The following is a 15436-nucleotide window of genomic DNA, read 5'->3' as shown; positions in this document are numbered from 1 at the left end:
AGGGTAAACTTCCTCTACCCATAGTGCTTTGCAGGAAAAAATTGTGATATTTTAATAATTACAACGCCTACCCAGGGGTCCTGCTTCGCCACCAGACTTGCTGTGGTAATCAGCAGAGGAGAGAAGGAGCACCTTACCAGACTGGGTCTTTGCAGCGCTCGTCACGCCGCTGACTGCGGGGGTCACAGAAGCATTCGAGCACAGGACTCCATTTCCCAGGGGTCCGCGCACTATCTTCACCTGCCTCACCTGTGCCAAAGCCCGCCCATTGGAATTATTTAACAGCTTGCGGTACCCGCTGGCGCGGGGCCGGTTTCGCCACCAGACTTGCCGTGGTAATCAGCAGAGGAGAGAAGGAGCACCTTACCGGACTGGGTCTTTGCAGCGCTAGTCACGCCGCTGACTGTGGGGGTCACAGGAGCATTCAAGCACGGGACTCCATTTCCCAGGAGTCCGTGCACTATCTTCACCTGCCTCGCCTGTGCCAAAGCCTGCCCATTCGCCCATTGGACCTACTTAATAACACGCAGTCCCCGCTGCGCGGAACGCGTGCAGTAACGTGCACGGGCTAAGCCCGGGCAAATGGCGGGCCGTCCAAGGCCGGACAAGACTGGGCTGGGTCACCCCCCTAACCTCCACTATAGGCCTGGTAAGCTCTTGTGTGGGTTTGTGTACTTTTCAATAAGTGCGGTCTAGACGTTCTGTAAACCATACACAATTAATTATATGGTTTAAATCGCTTGTTCAAAAAATGGCTCGCCAATCGGGGAAGGGGGCTAGGCCAGCATCTAGCGTTACTGGTGGAACCATCACTGGCACTCTTGATAACTTTATAACAAGAGCAGCGGTTGTGCTTGAGCGGGAGATAGCCCTTACAGAGAAGCGGCTATCCCATGAACTGTTAGCCGCCAAAAGGTCTTCTCTGGGTCATATAAGAATGCTGTTACACCTGATTATACAGATGCCCAAAGGTCGAGCACACTTAAATCACCAGGCAAACATATCGAGGGGCGTCATTCAATTACCACTGTTAATACTTCCTTTAATACTACATTCTCTGATAGCCTATCTATGGAGGGTTTTCCCCCCATAAAGAACACACAGACTGTAGACACATCAAAAAACACATCCATAATTTCATCTACATGTCCTGCACACAAAGGCAAAAGACAGAGGGGTGGAGGGGGACAATTAGGACGGAAATCTAAGGTGCAAAAAACAACAAAAAATTCCACACTGCCAAGCTTGATTAAAGCGAACATACCTAGGAAAACTTCTACTATAGTTATCTCGTCCCCGATTCACTCATCGAATGCTAGCCCCTCGCCTTTATCTCATACCCCAGATTTACTTACTGAGGCGGCATGTACCATATCCCAAGTTGAGCAGCTGCTCAAATCATTTACACTCCCAATCATCGAAAGATTAAAGGTAATTAACGACAAAATGGATAAGCTACAGAAGGCAACCATGGAAAACACCCAGGCCATAGCGAAGCTATCATCCAGCTCGATCAAGATAGGCGGTATTACAGGTATTAGGAAACATGTTAAAACACCTCCCTTAATACCCCCCCCCCAAACCACCAATGGAAATAGGCGGAACAAGGCCAGCTAACAGTAAGGAAAGGGCCATGAAAGGAACTTTGGAAGTAGGGAAGGCTGGGGAGAAAAAAGATACATTAAGTGGCCAGATTACCCCCTCGACATCAGCCCAACACGAAGAGGGAAAAAACGTGTCCAAACCCAGTAGAAATGTGATTATACACCCCGTCATTAATTTACCCCCTCATTCAGCACCATTAGTGGTGGTACTAGGTAATGTTCCACCACTTATGGAGGGAGACAGGGAAGATTACCCCCAGCTAAGGAACAAGGTAACCCACTGGTTAACACGTAACACCACTGAAACTAATAACCTTGCTCATAGTATCATTATGGTCCGAAGGGTATCATGGCTTGGTACGCTAAACAAATCGAGATCGAGAGACTGCATAGTGGTCAACTTTAATTGCCCGACAATAGCGGAAAGAATCTTAAGTGAAGCTATGTACGATGGAAGGCCAAGGGGCTCAAGTATCGAGATATTGCCCCTAGGCTATTTCTATGGTGTACCATTTTTTTTTTAACATATTTTTATTGCAGATTCATAAACAAACATTGACTTATTTCGACCTTCCCATCCCTGACCATCATAAGTCACAGTTCAGCAATAAAACTGCACACAGCCATTCAGACCACATCCCGGGGGCCGGGCGGCGTTAGTTACTGATCTGTCAGAGATATCAAAGAAAACCAACTCACAGAGGCATCCGGTCAGCAACACAATTCAGTATCTGCTTTTCTATAACTCCCAACACCCCCCTCAATACAATCAGCCGAATACAGTGTGCCACAATTAGTGAATGATGTCAATGCAAATGCGACTCACCACAACCAATCATCTTTCGTAGCACCCCTGTTCGAGATCTCCTAACCTTCTACAGTTAATCAATCTAAGCGTTTGTTGAAAATCTGTTCCACGGACATTCCTTCCGCTCGCCTATATCTGAGTCCGGCTTCCGCTTAAATTCTTCCTCTATCTGTATCGGATCCCTGCTAACCCTCCCCTTATCCCTCCCCCCTCAACTGTTGCTGATGTGGGCCATATCCATATACTCTCAATCAAATCTTTCGCGACCTGAGGGAGCCATACATTCTTATCTCTGTGTCCCATGGAATCTCCTACACTGACCATCCCCTAGTCTTCATCTTCAGTTAAATAGTCCTTTAGGGCCTGCACTATTGCCTCCCAGGCCCTCGCCATTTCTAGGCCCTTCACATTTGCTGTACGAGTGGCTTGTCGTAGCCTAACCACACTTTCATTCCGAGCCCATTTCTGCAATTCGCTCATCCATCTCCTGGCTGACGGGCGCTCCCTCGATTTCCAATGCCAAGTGATCTCTCTCTGGGCCAAAATAAGTCCCAAGTCAATGAATTTACTTGTGACTTTCGTCTTGGCCGTGTGAGGGAACCAGAGCAATAGACATGTCGCCATGTCGTACTCCACCTGTCGATCAGTCACTGCGTTAAGAAGCTCCCCCACCTCCGACCAATACGTCCCCAGTCTCGGGCAGCCCCATAGTAAGTGGTCCAACTCTACCTCAGGAGTCAAGCATCTAGGGCATGCCGCGTCCTGTACCCGGAAATACCTCTGCATCTTCCCCGGGGTCAAGTAGGCCATATGTATTACAAAGAAATGCACTTGCTGAAAGCGGGCATTCCTGCACCCTTTCCATGTTCTCTTCAAGATGTGTCCCCAGATCGTGTCCGGTATGGGTTTCCCCTATACTCTCTTCCCATTTTTCTTTCAGGGCTGTGAGCGGCTCCAGTCCCTCGTGCAACATTCTAGAGTGAAGGCAGGTAACCGCCTTAATTGTACCCGCAGCCATTACAACATACTGGCAGGCCATGGTAATGCAGGGTTCTGTTAACCCCGCCTTCTAGTGCTTCTGCATCGCCGCTGTCACCGCCGCATGTAACAGGAAACTCCCATCCGGGAGGCCAAATTGATCCTGGAGCACTCTGAAGGGCACTAACACCCCATCAATATACAGGTCCCCCACCACTTGAAGGCCCAAGTCCTCCCATTCTAGTAATGGGGACCAATCCCCCCCATGCGGCAGTGCCGTCAGCATCCCCAGAGGGATCTCCGGTGTGTACGGGCGCGTCGCCCTCGCTCTCTTTAAGGTCCTATGCCAGCATAGTCGCAAGATCCTCTCCTCCATGGTTAAGCTCCACAACTCTAGCTTCTGTTGCATGATAACATATGATAGAATATGTCTCTGAATGCCTGTCCCTCTATCTTGGTCCGGACCCCTAAATTCTCTAGCGATATTCTGTGTTAGTATCTGTAGTTGCGCGGCCAAATAATATAGTTCGAAATCAGGGACCGCCATTCCCCCCTCAAGTTTGGGTCTCATCAACTTATTCAGTGCCACCCTGCGTCTCCCATGTCCCCACAGGAAGTCAGTCATTAGTGTTCTCAACTCTGTAAAAACCCGCTGGGGGATCCACACCGGCAACGTGCGAAAATAATAGAGCAACCGGGGCAAAGCCACCATCTTAAGCAGTGCCACCCGGCCTTGTACCGAGAGGGGGAGGAATGCCCAGAAGGTCATGCACCCCTTCAGAGCCCTAATACAGCATCCTATGTTTCCTTCTAGCATGTCTGTAGCCTCGTGATATATGCAGACCCCTAAGTAAGTGAAGCACGATCCTTCCCAAATGACATCTACTGTCAGGGGTGGACAGGGCATATCCGCCCGCAACGGGAAGACACATGTCTTGCTCCAGTTGACCTTAAGGCCCGATAGTCTCCCAAAACTCGACAGCATTGTAACTGCGCCCTCTAACGCCGTCTCTGTGTCCTCCAGGAACAATTTCTATGGTGTACCATATCGACCAAGACCAGATAGCTGGAATGGGTGGCAACAGGTCAGGGCCCCCAGGTATAGAATACAACAGGATACAAGACCATTTTGGATGAGGCCTGCAACAATCCCATACTGGGCAAGACATGGGTAACACTACTTTCCAACAGAACCAAATAGATTCTCAGTACTATCTGGCCTTAATGAGTGTGACTGACGGAACGACAATAACAATTCAGTTAAGGTACCACATGACGATAAAAGCGATTGTCTACACAACATGGGTGTCCCGGGGGTTCCCACAAATACATATGTAAACACGATATCGGACTGTAACATTCAGGTGACCCCTAAAGCTGATACTCCCGTATTTGTGGGAGATGTATCACCTATAAACGCTACTATGAATAGGGAAAAAACAACACTAAATAATCACTATGCTTTTACTGCACTTGTAGATCAATCCCCGGTTTATGGCCTCATCAAATTAGTGTCATGGAATATTTGTGGTCTGGAAACTAAATTATCCAATCCTGTCTGGGGGGAATTTATACAGCAGTTTGATGTGCTATGCATCCAGGAAACCTGGCTCTTGAAGGAACAACACCTGGATGGTTTTAAAACATATCATACCCCAGCGGAACAGTCCCCTCATGGCAGACATAAAGAAGGTATTTGTGTATATGTCTCAAATCTGTTGAGTGTTCAGAGAATCAAAATGATTAAGCAATCCCCCTATTACCAAATGGTTTCTGTCAAACTGCATGCAGGCATAGAATTACTGGTGGTTAATTTTTATAACAACATCAAATAACTGCTTTTTATGAGGAGATGAGCAAGCTTCAGGCAGACCTTAATTACTTAAATATGGCTAATGGGAAAGAGGTAATCTTGATATGGGGAGGGGATTTTAATATCAGTGTTTGCAACTCCAATGTTTGTGGATCAAGGGACCATGCACAGGAGGAAAGTGAGGATATGAACCACCTAGTACACTCAGACAGAGGGGAGACAATCAATAATATAATGGCCTCACGTGATTTAGGCTTTGCAAATATGATGTGTACCCCAAAGGTCGAATTCAGTTCCACATTCATAGCAAGGGGCTTGCAATCCATTATCGATTTTATCATTTTCCCCTTAAGATACGCAAGTTGGGTACAGCAATTTGTAATCCACCCTAACGGTCTTAGTGATCACTTACCCCTTAGCATAAGTTTAAGCCTTCCTGACTGTGATACTCCCACTACCATTGAATCCTTGGCGTGGACCCAAGAAATAGTGTTGGCACGGCAAAACGGCTATGCACTGAAATGGGGCAAGCTAGATCCGTTGAAAATAAATAGAACAATTATATCAAAGGCCCTAACACCCGTTATGGTGTGCCTAGACGAGGCATCTACTAACACTGAAATCTTGGCTGCCTTTGGGACGATAACATTAGTTATACAAGATTCCATTATAAAGAGAAACACTGCGAAAGGCAATAAGATAAATGGATGGTTCGACACAAAATGCACTAAAGCCTACAACCTCCTTAAAAGAGCACTTAGTGTTAAACCTAGGGATCTCTGTTTAATAAGGGCCTGCAGAAAAACCTATAATCAAGCTCGGATTAATAGGAAAAAAGAAATAAAAGAAGTGGCCTGGCAAAATATACTTAAAGCCTCGCAGCGTAGAGACAGCAAAATGTTTTGGCAAGCAGTAAATGCTCCCTATTTCACTAAACTGGATACTGCAAGAATTGAATTTGCTATAGACGAAAGGACATGGATAGACTTCTTTTCTAGGGTATATAAAAAGGAGGATGTGAAACAGGCAATTTTGGGAATGGCAAACAACCAGGCAATTAAAGAGAAGAATAACTTCCAGATAGACATTGACATTTCATACGAGGAAGTTTTGAATGCTATAAATAATAGCAAAGGAAGTAAGGCCCCGGGCCCAGATGGAGTCCCAAATGATATCTTCAAATCGACTATTGAACTCTGGGCCCCAATCTGCACACGTGTCCTAAGGGCTTGTTGTACGGAAGGCTTTATTAAAACCTGGGCAGAATCTATAATCATCCCCATCTATAAAAAAGGGGATAGAGAATCCCCAAGTAATTATAGGCCCATATTCCTCTTGGACTCCCTCATGAAAATAGCAGGTAGGGTAGTCCTTGGTAAACTACAAAACTGGGGAAACGAAAACAACATACTCAGCCCAGTCCAGTACGGCTTCAGGGAAGGGATGGGTACAGTAGAGCAGGTATTGAATTTTGTGATGATCCAAGGAAAATACACTCAAGCCAAGAAAGGTTGTCTTCATGCCATATTTGTCGACCTCTCAGCCGCTTTGGACTGCGTGGTTCACGACAAATTGTGGCAAATATTGGAGGAGTACAGGGTGGAACCAGCAATACTTAACTTTCTCCGACAGCTGTACTCTGATGCAACTGCGAAGGTGAGACATGGGCTGAGAGAAGAGTGTACGAGGTCTTTCCGCATAGAGAAGGGAGTCAGACAGGGCTGCGTATTGGCCCCATTCCTCTTCTCCATATATTCGAACGCTTTGGAGAGGGAATTGGAGGCCAATGTAGTGGATTCACCTAGATATGGCAAAAAGCAGGTGGTTTGCCTTCTCTATGCGGATGACGCTGTACTAATGGCCAGAACCAGGGTTGGTGCCCAGAAGGCATTAGCTAAATATGTACAGTTTATGTAATGTAGGGGTCTAAAAACTAATGCCAAGAAATCGTTTATTATGACATGTGGGAAAGGAAGAGCTAAATGCAAGGCCATCAAAACTGATGGCCTTACAATACAACAGACCAAAAGCTTTTCATACCTGGGGGTGTTAATAGACGGGTCCGGGTCATGGAATGCCGCTGTTAAAAAAAGAACTTTATTATTCAAACGTTCCATTGCGGCCTTAATGAATTTTGCAAAAAAATTATGGAATAGACCACCCGAAATACTCTTAAGCATCTATAAGGCAAAATGCAGAAGTATAGCTCTTTATAGGGCAGGTATCTGGGGATTCCAAAACAACACACCCATCCAGATAGTAGAAAATGACTTTTTTAGATATTTGTTAGCACTCCCTCAGGGTACGGCAGTTTTTAACTGCCATGCAGAGTTAGGAATGGATTATATCTCTGATCTCATACAGCTGCAACCAATTTTACTCTGGCATAGGGTATGAACAGTAGAAGCGTTGTCCCTTAACAGGGAAATTCTTAATAATGTAATGACTTTGGATAACCTGAAAAATATTCCTTGGTTGGAGTTCATTAGGAGAACATTTAATGATCTACAAAGATCAGAATTATTTACTAACCCTGAACTATTGAGTGGGGTACCGAGGAAAGAATTAAAAAGATTGTGTATGGACCACTATGAAATGTCAAGATGTTCAGTTGAGCTCTCTAAAAAAAACGTTATCGACCATCACCTGTCACTGGTCTGTTACACTATCCAACCGTATTTCTCATTATGTACCTTGGGTTTTGAACGTTTTATTCTGACCAGGTTCAGGTTTAATTTATTTCATCACTTAGTAACTTTTCCTACAAAAAATAACTGGTCCAGGAATCTAGATACATGCCCTTGTGATAACTTATCACAACAATGCACCTTCCATGTAACATTATTCTGCAAATATTATGAGAAGGAACGCGGAACATGGATTAGACAATATTTGAGAGAGGGTTCATGGAGGCAATGTAGACCAGCTTACTTAAGTCTACAGATACAGGAGAATGGAAAATATATTATGGTCATGATTGGCTTCCTAAAAAGCATCTTGAGGAAACGAAATTTAATGAATGATTGTTAATTTTTAGTATGTAAATGCTTTGAATCTGTAGCGTATATGTTTAATACTTTTTTAAATGTTTTTAAATTAATATAAAATGTATATTTATTGTTGCTTTTATGATTTTTAATTGCTGTAAAAATCGAATAAAGCATATTTTGACTTTGACTTTAGTAAGCACTATATAAATGCTATTTATTTTGTTTAAATACTGGGAAAGACCAAAACATCTGACATTCTTACAGCGCATGCATATCTCCTAAACAGAGTCTGAACAAAGTGAAAAGCTGCCTCTCTTAAGTATCTGTGAAGTTCTAACAAGGTGCGAGCCTTTGTTTCCCCCTCTGCTGCATTTGCTTCTAGGTATGAGGCTCCTGACTGCTGCCAGCTGGGAGACTCAAATAAAGGAGGCCTGATGACCCCTCAAATTCAGCCTTTGGTATGGGCCCAGCAGGAGTCTGAACTAAGAAAACCCCCTCCCCGCCTGCAGGTTGTTGCGATCGAAAGCAGACAACAACTTGCAGGCGCTGCTGAATGTGTCCCAGTGTTTGCAAATTACACCGGGACGCATTCAGCATATTTTTCAGAGGGGCACAACTTCTTGGCAGGATGGACAGCGTCCACCCTGTGAAAATAGTGGATGGACGCCTTCCCCCCGCATGTACCTCCAACTTGTGGGTCATCGAAAAAGCATTACCCATGGGATGTTCCATCTCTTGTGCCCTGTTTGAGCATTTCAGCTCTTTCATACAGTGGGTTTTCACATGGCAGATGAGCAAGGATATGATGGCACATTACCTGATGACTTCTTCCTGGTGGGTCAATCCGGTTCAGCAGACTGTCAACAGCAATTGGATAGTGTTCATGAGCTCATGGGTGAACTAGGAGGGCCCCTAGCACCAGAGAAGACACAAGGTCCAAGCACGGTGTTGTCTTTTCTAGGGATTGAACTGGATTCAGTAGACATGGAGGCATGCCCCTCGGTAGACAAGTAACTGCACATGCAGATGTTGCTGGATATTATGTTGGTAAAGCCAAAAGTGACAGTAAAGGAAGTACAGGTACTGTTAGGGCATTTGAACTCTGTGTACAGATTAGTGAGGAGAGGGAGGAAATTCTGCAGGAGACTGAGCTTGTCTTTAGCGGGGCTCTTGCTGCTGTCATATGGCCGATAGGGTCATTGTCAATATCACTAAGTTAGCATGAGCACTGCTGCCATGATGCTGCTTTTGCGCACGTTAATATATGAATTTATTTTGCAAGACTCTGTTTATGCCTTTTACATGTGACCCATCTGGTTTGTGCGTTCTCGGTCTGTTCCTGGAGTTTAGTCTGAACACGGTGAACAAGGTCCATAAACAATACCCCTTGTTATTCTCTTCTGGTCAGTCCCTAGCAACTAGACAACACATGCTGGCATAGCAGCGGCTGCTGAGGACACGTGCTATTATGTAGAACCGGGGGTCTTACAAGTAGACCATCCAGCGGTGCAGGAAACACCCAAGTCCACAGCTTCCTCCAATGACATAAAGAAATGGGAGACCACACCACTGGGAGTGAAGAAACACAGGTTTATTAATCTTACACAGGAATCTCTAGAGATGGAAAAGTGTCAGTGACCCACTGGAGGTAGGTAATGGGAGACTGTTCGAGTTGCAAGGAGCACGCAGCATCCTTTATAGGATGTGGACACTCCCCTCGCAAGAGAAGGAACGCAGAAAGTCCATATAGCCTGCGGAGATGGAGATACAGATCACCTGCCCTTTGTCACAGAGCTTGATGCAGGAATGGGGCAGTCTAAGCCTTAGGCACATCACCTGCCTCTTGCCGAGTAGTTGGAACAGGAATGAAACCTGCGGGCGAGGTCATCTGCCATCTCAACATTCCTAAGCCACTGGAGTCAAGCTATCCTGGCTGAAGACGGCTGATAGCCAGAAACCGGTCCTAGGATGCTTGAATCCGGTCCGGGGAAGACATGGCTTGGCAGTTCGGGCTTGACTGTTCCCATGAGGCACAGGGTCAAGACTGATTTGCATATGGCCATGTCTGAACTGGGGTGGCTTGGTGAGCAAAATAACTATGGATCAAACCCAGATCTGTGACTGGGGGTGAATGTTTTGCCATTGTGCAACATTCCATCCATCATCTTGTGTGTTTTGCTATCTCAACATTCCTGGCACATTTTAGCATGGGTGCGGTAAAAAGGTCAGCTCGAGTGCAGGTCGACATGTACGTGATCAGTGAAACAGGTGAAATGGACGCTGTAGTCACAAAGATGGTGGGGCACATGGCAACTTTGCAGATTCAGGTTTCACAGTCCCTCCTTTTGCCATGGGCAACACCTCAGTCGATATCGATCCGCATAAGTTCGTCTACAGCTTGTTGATACATTATTTTACTATCTTTGATGTTTTGAGGCGGCGTGGTAGATGGTGTACATCCAATAGCACAGATAGAACAGAGTGCGGGTCCACAGTGGATGCGCAGACAACAGAAGAAAAGGAGAGCTAGCGGAATCAGTAAGATTGTTATCATTTTCCAACTCCAGGAGACAAGTAGTTGCCAGAATCCAGAGCTCCAAGACCAGGGAGTTTCAGTTTCTTGATGGATTTCGGAGGCAATTCGGTGAAGCTTGGAGATAGCATCAGATACTGACGGTGACGAATCAAGAATATACACACAACGAGGAGAGGACTGGACACCTACATGGCAGCGGAGAGGGTCACATATAAAGCGAGAGGCTGTCCGAGGAAATTCCGTAAAGTATGGAGTAAATGGAGACGTTATCATGGTCTAGACGGGGCTCTTGGAAGGGACCAAAGCAACCACGAGTTAGCCAGCAGGGGTGGGGAAAATTGACGGAAGAGGGCGGGATGTGGGGTTAGGGACGCGGGGTTGCTACCTGATTATGGCATGCATGTTCTATGTATTGCCTTGTGACAAAACAATAAAAATGTTCACAAAAAAAAGAATATACACACAACAGCTTGCGCTGATGATGCAGCAGGCTCCTCCCCAATCCGCTATGATGGCGTCCAGCACCATACGATTTTGGAGGGCAACCATGCAGGCAGCATCAAGTTCGGCAGAGTAGTTGGTCAGTATTCCTGCAGTAACATTAATTGTTGCTTCAAGAACTCTGGTTAGTCTTCTGATTTCATAGGACCCCAGTACAGCAAAAGTCCTTCCATAGCATCATAGAACTGTTGACCTGTGGTGTCTGTCTGGTCCACATCTGGCAATTGTCTTCTTTGGCGGTGGTACATATTGTCTCTGTTGAAAGCGGGTGGTAGGAAAGCAATGTAGTACGTACCACTCCAGTCAGGGGGTAACCACATGTAAGCTTTGTTTCCAAACACAAAATGCAATCCTGTAGGAAGGCGGAGATATGGGGTGAAATTGTCATAAGTCATTGTAGTATTGCATAGACTGACTCCTACCGGTATTTTTCCTCGGTCTTGCAGACATAATGTACCAGGGCGTGGCGTGACAGAAATGGCAACTGTTTTAGCTCGAATGGTAACAAAAGTGTAACCCCAAGTACCTCGCATAGGGGTGGACATGATGGTATGCATTGGTGCTGAGTCAGAGGCATTACAGATGGTATTGTTGAGGGCTGGAATGTGGTAAGGTTGCCAGCGTCGCCACGTGAGGGAAAGACGTTTGTCAGGTTGTGCATCAGAGTGCAAGTATAAGCAGACGAGGCAGGGAACACTAGGAACTGTACAGTGTGTTGAGTTGCATGAGGTAGAAGTCCACAAACATAACAGTCAGTTGCACCCGCAACTCGATTAAACTGGTGCAGCATTTGGATGAAAGTATTATTACTGAATTCTGACTGTCTGTTTGAGTAAGAATCAGGCCACGGAACATACAAATGTTCAGGAACTTCAGATGGTTGTGGGGTGTGATGGGCTGGAGCTGTTTCTTCAATAATCCAGAACACTACACTGAACAGAACAGCTAACGTAGTCAGGACAATCAGTACTATTGTCCGGGTACTGTAAACTCTCATACTAGCTTTCTTCAGCGTGGGGGTAGTACCACTGGTGCATGTGGCCTCTGGATTCATTCTGTTCCCGTGTCGTTGACTGTTTTCTTCATCGGGGGGAACATTGGCAGACCTGGTTGATGACCCTTGTTGGTAATCATTGTTCAAGGGGATGCGTAGTATTTGGTACTCATGAAAAGGATAGATCGTGACATATCTGGGTTTTGGGGACATTGGTCCCACATTATCGTAACCTTCAGCCATAATAGCTCTACAAGTGTCCAGAGAGTACTGCAATGTCCCTAATAGTCGCTGATAGTTGTTGGTTGCTTCACTGACCAATATCTACCCCGGTAACCCACTACTAGGGTTTACTAGTACAGGTTTTACTACCGCCCTGCAGCAATGGACAATGGAGTACTAACGGCCCTTGGAGCTGGGCTGGTTCTTAAGCTTAGCCTTGGATCGGAGGTAGTATCCGTCTGTTCCCTCATCACAAAGTTCTAGTTCAGGTTTGGAATCTGAGTCATAGTCTATTGGTCTGTTGTGGGTCAGAACTTCTTTGTGTACTTTCAAGTTGTCTTCAGTTATGGGATCCACTTTTCTGCAGTGGGAGGCTTGAACCCAGGATTTCTTTCCCTCTACTCGCAAGGCCGTTCTGGTCCCCAGCAGCACCTGCAAGGGACCTTTCCAGTGAGGCTGCAGAGACTGGGTGCGTGCAAAGTTCTTCACCAAAATGAAGTCTCCAGGTTTGATATCATGGCCAGGGCCCTGAGATCTGTCTGTGACGGAGGCCCGGACCTGTTCATGGAGTAAAGACATTGTTTCAGTGAGTTCGTACAGATAATCAGTCAACACTTACTGGGGAAGGTCAGTCAGGGATTTCGGAGATGGGGCATTCCAAATTTTCATAGGTCTTCCAAAAACTGTCTCGTAGGGCGTAAGGTGTGACTTAGAATGTGGGACTGATCGTATAGACAGCAGAGCTAGAGGTAGAGCATTTACCCAATTCAATCCTGTCTCAGTTGTTATCTTAGCTAATTTCTCCTTCAGGATTCCATTATAATGTTCCACCAATCCTGCTGCCTGGGGGCGAAATGCAGCGTGGAATTTTTGTTTGACTCCCAGTCCCTTTAATATATGTTTGACTGTCCGGCCGATGAAATGGGATCCTCAATCACTTTGCATCAATCTACAAAGGCCATACCGGGGAAAAAATCCTTCAGGAGTACTTTAGCTGTAATAAGGGCAGTATAATCCTTGGTGGGGTATGCTTCCACCCATTTACTGAATCCACAGACCACCACCAAGACATACTTGTAGCTGTTAACTCTGTTCATTTGGATATAATCCATCTGGAGGACTTCGAAAGGGGCAGAGGGCAGTGCAAATCCTGCTGTCGAAACCTTTGTTCCCTTTCCCACATTGTATCTTAAACAGGTCAGACAGTGCTTGACAAATCGCTCGGCCAGGGATCTCAATTTGGGATGGTCCCATACTTCCTTGAGCATAGTATACATGGCTTGGGACCCAATGTGTGCAGGTAAGTGTGTTACTGAAAGTAAGGGAATAACATATGCTGTTGATAGTTTCCACCTAAGAGTACCTGAGATCTCCAACATCCCTTCTCATCTAACATACCATCTGTTTTCCACTGTTCTTTTTCTTCTATGGCAGCGGATTCTTGTATGTTAATAATCCGTTGTCTGGCATCCTGCCATTTCTCAGCTTGTGATTTTAGGACATACATTGGTGCAGGTATTATTCCTAAGGCTGTGTTTCCGGCTGTGCTGTCGCCAGAGCGTTCTCCTGTCCTACTTCGTCAATAACTTTCTTGTGTGCCGCGCATTTGATCACCGCTAACTTAGCAGGGAGAGTGATGGCTTCCAAAAGGGCATTAACCAATTCACCATGTTGTATAGGCGTCCCATGAGAAGTGAGAAACCCTCTTTCTTTCCAGAAGTAGTGCAAAATTGTCTACTACCCCAAAAGCATACTGACTGTTGGTGCAGATTTTTACAGTCATGCATGTGCTGAGGATGCAAGCACGCGTAAGTGCTGTTATCTCTGCCGCTTGGGCTGATTTCTGTAATATTCGGGCAGTCTCAACTACTGTAACTGCTGTTGTGACAGAATAGGCTGCAGATGTGGTGCCATTCAGGAGTTTCAGGCAAGAACCATCTACCCACAGGTGGCCTTCTGCATCTAGTAAGGCTGTGTCTTTAAGGGCCACCCTTCCCTTGGTTTCTGCATCTGTTCAGAATACGCAATCATGATGGGGTGGCTGAGTGAGGGGGTCGGTATCAGGTAGGGGTAAGAGTGTAGCGGAATTCAGAGTGGTACAGCGTTGAATAGTTATGTGCGCATTTAACAGGGTAAGTTTGTATCCATACAGTCGGGCACTAGTAAGGTGTTGGGTTTTGGTTTTATTCAACATAATATCAATGGCATGTGGTACCAGAACTGTTAATGGGGAACCTATAACTATACCCTCTGTCTGACGCGCTGCCACAGCAGCCGCTGCTACAGCGCACAGACAGGAAGGCAAAGCTCGGGCAACTGGATCCAAAACAGCAGAAAATTAGGCTCAGGGTCGTTTGTGTGTACCATGCATTTGACAGAGAAGTGAGAGGGCACAACCTGACCCTTTGTGTAAAAAGAGAAAAAATTGCTTCTGATAATCAGGTGTACCTAAGCCTGGGGCTGAACACAGAGCCTGTCGTAGGGTCATGAATGCTTCCGCTGTGATGTCCAGGGCATAAGATCAGAAACATCTTTAGTCATCAGGGAAAGAAGTGGCTTGATAATGAGTAAAACATTTTGGACCCACTGTCTACAGAAGGAGGTGAGACCTATTACGGCTCTCACGTCTCTTTGGGTGGTTGGAGTAGGGAAGGTCAAAATAGTCTGAATCCGGTCTGGTGTAACAGTGCGTCCCTCCTTAGACAACAGGTGACCTAAGTAAGTCACCTGTTTTCTACAATACTGCAATTTGTCTTTGGATACCTTGTGGCCTTGTTCAACAAGCAATTTGAGGGTCAGTAATGATGCATGTCAAACCAATTGGGTAGTATCTGCTGCTAACAAAATGTCGTCTACATATTGAATAAGAGCCACTCCCTCTGGGAGATGGACCTGGTCCAGTTGTTTTTTCAATGCTTGGTTGTAAATGCTTGGACTTTCTGTATAGCCCTGAGCGGCGCGACATAATCTATACAATCTGTTCATTAGGG

This window comes from Lissotriton vulgaris, chromosome 11, assembly GCF_964263255.1.
Source record: "Lissotriton vulgaris chromosome 11, aLisVul1.2, whole genome shotgun sequence".
In the NCBI taxonomy this organism is placed as follows: Eukaryota; Metazoa; Chordata; class Amphibia; order Caudata; family Salamandridae; genus Lissotriton; species Lissotriton vulgaris.
The sequence above is the reverse complement of the archived record's forward strand: the minus strand, read 5'-3'. Positions refer to the sequence as shown.